The following is a 9,192-nucleotide window of genomic DNA, read 5'->3' as shown; positions in this document are numbered from 1 at the left end:
TTGTATTCCCCCCATAAAGTATTTAAAACATTTAAAGTATTTCAAAGGTTAATTAAAGGGGTATGAACTCACTTGCGGTGAGTGGTTTGGATTGTAGTGTCGGATACCGTGCTAGGTGGCAAACGGAGACTTGTTCACACGCACGAGCCTAGTTATCATATAATGAGAATATATATAACTAATTGGCCAAATAATAACTTAATGAAATAAGTTGGGACACTTAGGAACATGTAAACACTTTGTATAAGTGTTATAGGTCCTAATGGTTGCATCTAAGTTGTTATGGGACAAGGCTAAAGGGGTTTAAAGCTTCCAAGGACCTTGTATAAGAGTTTACTACCCAATAAACCCCACACAAGGAGTTTACGGTCGTAAACCCTTGAGTTTACGGCCGTGAACTCCAATCTTGGTGGTTTTGGGTGTTTTAAGGTGCCAAATGATTTCTAGAATAAGCCTAGCTTGGTGGTTTAATCCTTTGGGTAGTTTAGGGCATAGATTATACTCCTTTGAGGAGTTTACAGCCGAAAGAACATATCCCTTAGAGTTTACGGCCGTAAATTCTCATGGGATGGATGTTTTAATTCTTTCAAGTCTCTTGCACAAGTAGGATAATTTCTAGGCTTTTGTTTAAGGCTAAGGGGAACCCTAGGCACACTTTGGTGCCCTTACTTGGAGTTTACGGCCCAAGAGCATTTCTTGGCCGTAAACTCCCTTTTAGGGGTGTTTTTGATGTGTTAAAGTCCCCATTTTAGCTACAAGTAATTTAGGGATAAAGTCTAAAGCCTTAGGGGGTGATTAGGGCACATTAAGCCCTTGAAAAAATGGTGTTTACGGTCCAAGAAACTCTTGGGCCGTAAACTCCTAAAACTATGTGTTCTTGATTGATTTCTAGCCTCAAATGATCATACATATCATCCTAAACTAGTTACCTAACAAGGAAATGGGACTAGATAGCCTTAAAGCTTCATTTTGGAGTTTACTCCCTAAGAACGTTCTTGGGCGGTAAACTCCCGGATCTCACATATATGACATACAATCTATGTTAATAAGCATAAAACTATAACACAACTAGAGAAGTGTACTCACAATTTGGGATGAAAACCCGAAGATCCGTGAGAGAGAATATAGCTTTTCTCTAGTTGGAAATGTGAATAATGAATGAATTTAGTTCAGAAATCTATTTATAGTCCTGAAATATTTTTGGCAGAAAATATTTTTATTATGGAATAGGACTCTAACATTATGAAGTTTTGAAATGCCCAAGTTTCACGAACCCAAGAGCATCCACTCTCCTGATATCTCCTTAAACGTAAACCCTAATGTACACAAACTTATTCGGAAAAGTCTAAAATTCATTGAAACTGGACTAGCTTCTATTAAATAGTTAATGTTCGTACAAAATGGAAATTTCAGGTTGTCACATCATCCCCTCGTTAGAAGGAATTTCGTCCCGAAATTAGAATTTCAGCAAACAAGAAGTTACAAACAATTAAGCGAAAAGATGAGGGTATTTCAGTTTCATCTGATCCTCGCGTTCCCAAGTGAATATCGGCCCTCGCTTGTAGTTCCAGCGAACCTTCACGATAGGGATACGACTTTGCTTTGTCTGCTTGACCTCACGGTCCATGATCTCTACTGGTTCTTCCACGAAGTTGAGGCTCTCGTTGATCTCGATCTCGTCGAGTGGGATTACAAGAGTCTCGTCGGACAGACACTTTTTCAAGTTAGATACGTGGAATTTAGAATGTACGTTATGAAGTGCGTCAGGTAGGTCGAGTTTGTAAGCTACGGGGCCGACTCTTGCGAGAATCTCGAAAGGCCCTATGTACCTCGGATTAAGCTTCCCACGCTTTCCGAAGCTTATCAAGCCCTTCCAGGGTGAGACTTTGAGAAGGACTCTGTCTCCCACCTGAAATTCCAAAGGTTTTCTTCTTTTATCAGCGTAGCTCTTCTGTCGGTCTCTAGAGGCTTTTAATCATTCACGAATCTGAACGATTTTCTCTGTCGTTTCCCGAATGATCTCCGGACCGGTGAGAGTACTGTCGGAAGCTTGCCCCCTGGCGAATTGGGTATCACCCACCTCAGCCCAGCACAGAGGGGATCTGCACTTTCGGCCGTAGAGGGCTTCAAATGGAGCAGCCTTGATGCTCGTGTGATAACTATTATTATAGGAAAACTCGACAAGGGGTAAATGAGTATCCCATGCCTTCCCAAAGTCAATCATGCAGGCTCGCAACATATCTTCTAGTGTTTGGATGGTCCTCTCACTCTGTCTGTCGGTCTGTGGATAGTAGGCTGTGCTCATGTCCAGCCTTGTTCCTAGGGAATGTTGTAGTGATTTCCAGAATCTTGAGGTAAACCTACTATCTCTATCGGAGATAATGGACATAGGTACACCATGTAGCCGTACGATTTCTGTCACACCCCCAAACCAAGGATGGCTTAAACGTCCGGGGGTGGAGGACTTCATGTGTAGTATCATAACAATAATGGCAATAGTGATGAAAGTAAACACAACCAACATATATATAATTGAAAGAGTTACATCATTGTATGAATTACATGTTTCAAAATCAATTACAATATGTTGACAAAATATGATAAGTTTGACGCCTCAACGTCCCATCCTCAAAAGTACTTTGTTACCTGTTTAGCGATTTCCTGAGAATACAAGTAGTTTGAAAAAGTGTCAACACAATGGTTGGTGAGTTCATAAGTTTTTGTATATAATTACGAAAAAGCTTGTCTCGTAATTGTATAGTTGTTCCAGAAAAATCCGATATTTTCCTTAAAATGAATACTGTAGTCTTGTATCCAAAGACTGAAACGTATGAGTAATCTTCCGTATTTACAGAAAATAACGTGAGTTTATTTCAATATAAACGCGTATGATATTAGTGAAATTCTCGTAAATTCTTAAGTTTGTTAATACTTTCCGTGAGTTATTATAACCATACTATGACCTAGGTGGCCTGAAAACGACGTTCTTCGGGCGTCGTAGAACTGAAATGACACTTGTCACCACAGACCTGCCGGTCTAGCTGTTGCAAGCAGCTCTGGTGTGGGTTTGTCAAGCCCAATATAGATCTATATACAACTATCACGCTCTCCCTCCAGGAGACTCTGGTTACAATACAGGACTTATGATTTATGCGAAGAGAATGTCTCACAAAGTTATTAACGAATTTACACTTAACATAATGAAAGTTTCCCTTTTGTATAAATGTACCCTTCTGAAATGTATGCATTTGGAAATGTATCATAAACTATACCTATTATAGTTTATCCAAAACGTTTGTAATGTATAAGAACTCTTTTATGAAAATGCATTAGTGTTATAATCCATAAATCATGCTTATTATGTCTTAATATTCGAGTTCTAAATGAATGAATAATCTTATCATGAATGACTAAGTCTCAGTTTATGATGATAAACTAACAAGGAAACACATTCGATATTTACAACTTATTGTTATACACTTTGCTCAACATAATACAAAGTGTTATGAAATTTATATGCTGTTAATTAACTTTAACCTTTATGCGCTGTTTTAGGTAAGTCATAGAAAAATCATACGAAGTCGAAAACTAGATCCGTAAATTCTGAGAGTTCCTAAAATGAGTCTAGTTTACTCATAATTTTTATCATGATTTTTGGAAGCTTTTAACTTATATTAAAATACTCATATTCACAGACTGGTCCGGATTTGTGTTTGAAAAGACAGGCTGTTTTGTAAAAATCACCATAAATTGTAGAAAAATCGTGTGGAGATGTGCAAGTATTCATTTTAAAGCTAAGAAGTGGAACTACTTGCACATAAAACAGTTTTGAAAACTAAAATGTTTAAGTTGTCCAAAACAGTCCGTGAATGGAGTTGAACTTTTCTGATGAAGGCTGTTAGAAAAGTGTAGTTATGTTCTTGGTGTTTTAACTTGTATTCCCCCCCCCCCCCTAAAAACTTGAGAAAACATAAAAATGTAGGGGTATGAACTCACCTTAATTGATTTCAGTAGATGATTATTGAAGAATGGAAGTGTTTAACTCAAGAACACTTGGAGATGCCTTGAAGATTTTCGAGAATCTAGCATCCTAGTTATGGAGTTTGTGTAAGCAATCAATGACTTGAGTAGAATGAAGTGCAATAATCACAAGGAGGATGAATTATACTTACCAAGAGTGGAAGAACACTTGATGATCAGCCTTGGGATCTCGAATTGGAGAGAAATGTTTGAGGGAAAAGTTGGAGTTGGATCTTTGGTGAAATGAGAGTAATTGGAAGAAAAATGAGGAGAGAGGATAAATATCTAGCTTTCAAAAATGTGGGAATAACTTGTTAGAGAGGTAAAAAGGACAAGGAAGTGACAAGGTATGGGCTGGTGGTGAATAGTGACATGGAGTGGGTATGAGAGTGGTTGCTTGTGTCATAACTTAAAGGAAAGTCAACACTCCACCTTTGTACTTCACCCACTCTTTTGGATAAGGTTTTATCTTTAAAAAAAACGTGATAATTTAATAAATATGGGTCCTTATATGTTAAAATAAAGTTTTGGGTGAAAATCCCGTGTTAAAACAATTAAAAACGGGCCTAAAACGCAAATTTAGTCGAAAACCGGGAAGAAAAGCATTCCCAGCGAGACCTCTCGGTCCTAGGCCGAGGTTCGGTCCTTGCTTGTGCCGAGTCGGAAGCGAAAGGTGCGAACCAGAAGCGAGAAGCGAAGGGCGAGGGGTCAGTCCGAAGGCTCGGTCCGAAGCAAGACAGAAACGAACTAGACCGAGGGAACCTTGACCCGAAATGGACCGAACGTTCGGGTTCGGGTGAGGCATGCGAGGTTCGGTTCCAGGAGCCTTCGGGTTCGGTTCTTTGAGTGAGGTTCGGTTCAGCAGCCTTCGTCTCAGGAGGTTTCGGTTCCTAAGGGGACTTTCGGTTCCTAAGAGGACTTTCGGTTCCTAAGAGGACTTTCGATTCCTAAGAGGACTTTCGGTTCCTAAGAGGGGTTTCGGTTCCTAAGAGGACTTTCGGTTCCTAAGAGGGGTTTCGGTTCCTAAGAGGGGTTTCGACTCCTTAAGTCCGTTTTTCGCTTAGACTTCCGTTTTTGGGTTGTTTTCGCCAAATTCGAGGGTCGGGATGCCCCGAGTGATTATAGAAAGTTGGGAGAGATTTCGAGAGATTCCACATACTCAGAGAGATTTGGGAGAGATTTGACATACTTGGAGAGATTTCACATACAAAGAGATATTTGGGAGAGATTTCACTTTCTTAGAGACATTTGGGAGAGATTTGACATTCTTGGAGAGATTTCTCATTCAGAGAGATATTTGGGAGAGATTTCATATTCTTAGAGAGATTTGGGAGAGATTTGACATTCTTGGAGAGATTTCACATATAGAGAGATATTTGGGAGAGATTTCACATACTTAGAGAGAGTTGGGAGAGATTCTCGATAAGAAGAGATAGAGTGAAAACGATTGAGAGCGATTTCGTGTGTGACGAATGTGAGTGTCCGGCTTCGCAATGCAAGGTCCGTAAACCCCGTTATGCCATGTTTTAGGATCTTACACGCTCCCTATGAGTATGCAACATTGTTTTATTGTTCTTGTTCATTGTTTAGCACTAAGGTTAAAGAAATTTAAACACACGAACTTTCCAAGTGATGTTTTCTCATTAAGATAGTGAGTTATACAGAAATTTACATAATACAAACCCTATTATACAAGGTTTAATTGAGTTGACCGGTTTGACTTGTTGACTTTGTCCGGCTTAGACTTGACCCGAATTTGACTATTATCACATCATCCCCCCGTTAGAGGGAATTTCGTCCCAAAATTTACGCTTTGGCCGGGACTTCAAGAGTTTAGGAAAAGATGCGGGTACTTTTGTTTCATTTGGTCTTCGCGCTCCCAGGTGAACTCAGGTCCTCGTTTAGCGTTCCATCGAACCTTCACGATGGGAATACGACTTTGTTTCGTTCTTTTGACCTCCCGATCCATAATCTCAACTGGCTCCTCTACGAAGTGGAGATTTTCGTTAACTTCGATCTCGTCAAGAGGTATTACAAGTGTCTCGTCAGACAGACACTTCTTTAAGTTGGATACATGAAATGTGGGGTGTATGTTATTAAGTTCTTGAGGTAATCGGAGTTTGTACGCCACAGGACCAATCCTGGCGAGGATTTCGAACGGTCCGATGTACCTCGGGTTTAGTTTACCACGTTTACCGAAACTATCATTTCTTTCCAAGGGGAAACTTTTAGTAGCACTTGATCACCAACCTGGAATTCCAAAGGTTTGCGTCACTTATCCGCGTAACTCTTTTGCCGATCTCGGGAGGCCTTCAGCCTTTCTCGGATCTGAACAATCTTTTTGTTGGTCTCCCTTATGATTTCAGGACCAGTGAGGGTGCTATTAGGGACTTGCCCCCTAGCTATCTGAGTATCCCCCACTTCAGCCCAACATAGGGGTGATCTGCACTTGCGACCGTAAAGAGCCTCAAATGGAGCAACCTTAATGCTAGTGTGATAGCTGTTATTGTAGGAGAATTCAATCAGCGGAAAATGGGTATCCCATGCTTTACCAAAATCTATCACACAGGCTCTCAACATGTCTTCTAATGTTTGTATAGTGCGCTCGCTTTGCCCGTCGGTTTGTGGATGGTAGGCCGTACTCATGTCTAGCCTAGTTCCCAAGGATTTCTGCAGGGACTGCCAAAATCGCGAAGTGAATCTACTATCTCGGTCGGAGATAATGGATATTGGTACACCATGCAGTCACACAATCTCCTTGATGTATGTCCTGGTTAACTTCTCCATCTTATCAGTTTCCTTTATTGGCAGGAAGTGCGCAGACTTGGTCAATCTGTCTACGATTACCCATATAGTGTCAAACCCGCCCGAAGTCTTAGGCAGCTTGGTTATGAAGTCCATGGTTATCCGTTCCCACTTCCATTCTGGTATATCAGGCTGTTGTAGTAATCCCGAGGGTTTCTGGTATTCCACCTTGACCTTGGCGCAAGTCAGACACTTGCCCACATAAGTAGCAATCTCGGCTTTCATATTCGGCCACCAGTATAACTTTTTGAGGTCTAGATACATCTTGTCTGACCCTGGATGGATGGAGTATCGAGTCTTGTGTGCTTCATTCATGATCACGTCTCGGATCCCACCGAACTTCGGTGTCCAGATTCGGTTACTGAGATAACGAGTTCCGTCATCCTTGACATCTAAGTTCTTATCCATTCCCCTTAATGCCTCACCTGCCACATTCTCTGGTTTCAAGGCTTCTAGTTGAGCTTCCCTGATTTGCGTGGTCAGGTGGGAATGGATGGTCATGGTTAAGGATCTTACTCGGCGGCCCGAATATTCCTTCCTGCTTAGGGCATCAGCCACTACATTGGCCTTGCCCGGGTGGTAGCAAATTTCGCACTCGTAGTCGTTTAGCAGTTCAACCCATCTCCGTTGCTGCATGTTGAGCTCTTTTTGATTGAGGATATGCTGAAGACTTTTGTGATCGGTGAAGATGGTACATTTTGTGCCGTAGAGGTAGTGCCTCCAGATCTTTAAGGCGAACACTACCGCCCCCAGTTCAAGGTCATGGGTAGTGTAATTAACTTCGTGTGTCTTAAGTTACCTTGATGCGTAAGCGATGACTTTCCCTCTCTGCATGAGCACGCATCCGAGGCCTTGTTTTGAGGCATCACAATATACCACGAGGTCATCGGTTCCTTCTGGAAGAGACAAAACTGGTGCGCTGCATAGGGCTTGTTTTAATGTCTGGAAAGCGACTTCTTGTTTATCTCCCCACTTAAATACCACACCTTTTTGAGTCAGGGTGGTGAGTGGTTTGGCGATCTTGGAGAAGTTTTGTATGAATCTTCGGTAGTAGCCGGCGAGCCCTAAAAATGGTCATATTTCCGTCGGCGTTGTAGGTGCTGACCAGTTTTTGATAGCTTTGATTTTAGAGGGATCCACGTGTATCCCCTTCTCGCTAACCACATGGCCAAGAAAATTCACTTCTCTGATCCAGAATTCGCACTTAGAGAATTTGGCGTAAAGCTTCTCAGCCCTCAGTGTTTCCAAGATTAGCCGGAGATGTTGACGGTGCTCTTCCTCGCTTCGGGAGTAGATTAAAATATCGTCGATGAATACAATCACGAATTTGTCTAAGTACGGTCGACACACTCGATTCATCAGGTCCATAAATACTGCCGGTGCGTTCGTTAATCCGAAGGGCATTACCACAAACTCATAGTGCCCGTAGCGAGTTCTAAACGCAGTCTTGGGGATATCCTCTTCTTGAACTCGTAGTTGATGATAACCCGACCTCAGGTCGATTTTTGAAAAGTAGCTTGCTCCTTGGAGTTGGTCGAAGAGGTCATCGATTCGGGGTAGGGGATATCGGTTCTTGATAGTGAGTTTGTTTAGCTCCCGGTAGTCTATGCACATGCAAAAAGATCCGTCCTTCTTCTTTACAAACAGGACCGGTGCTCCCCAGGGTGAGAAGCTTGGCCTGATGAATCCTTTGCTCAATAGTTCATTTAACTGGCTGGAAAGTTCTTGCATTTCTGCCGGTGCTAAGCGGTATGGAGCCTTGGCGACGGGGGTAGCTCCTGGGATTAAGTCGATCCGGAATTCGACTTGTCGTGCGAGGGGTACACCTGGAAGGTCTTCGGGGAATACATCGGGGTAGTTGCACACTTCGGGAATGTCATTGATATCCCTCACCTCTTGTTTCGTATCTACTACGTGGGCTAGAAATGCGTGGTATTCCTTTCGGAGATACTTTTGGGCCTTGACGCAAGAGATGATTTGCAAATTTGAATTGGGTTTGTCGCCATAGATGAAGAGGGTTTCGCCATTTGGCAGATTAAGGTGAACGGCCCTTTCGTAACATAAAATGTCGGCACAATTAGGACCCAACCAATCCATACCAATGATGACGTCGAAACTTTTTATTGTGACTGGCATTAGATCAATTTTGAACAAATGATTGTCTAGAGTGAGGGTACACCCTATGTAAATATCATTAGTGTGCTCTTCTTTCCCATTAGCCATTTCTACTACGTATGTATCTTTTAATGAATGAGGGGTTTGTTTTAGTAATTGTTTGAATTCATGGCTCACAAAACTCCTCTCTGCTCCACTATCAAATAGTACGCATGTATATGTGTTATTGAGGAGAAACGTACCAGAAACCAC

Source organism: Lactuca sativa, chromosome 1, assembly GCF_002870075.4.
Source record: "Lactuca sativa cultivar Salinas chromosome 1, Lsat_Salinas_v11, whole genome shotgun sequence".
Lineage (NCBI taxonomy): Eukaryota > Viridiplantae > Streptophyta > Magnoliopsida > Asterales > Asteraceae > Lactuca > Lactuca sativa.
The sequence above is the reverse complement of the archived record's forward strand: the minus strand, read 5'-3'. Positions refer to the sequence as shown.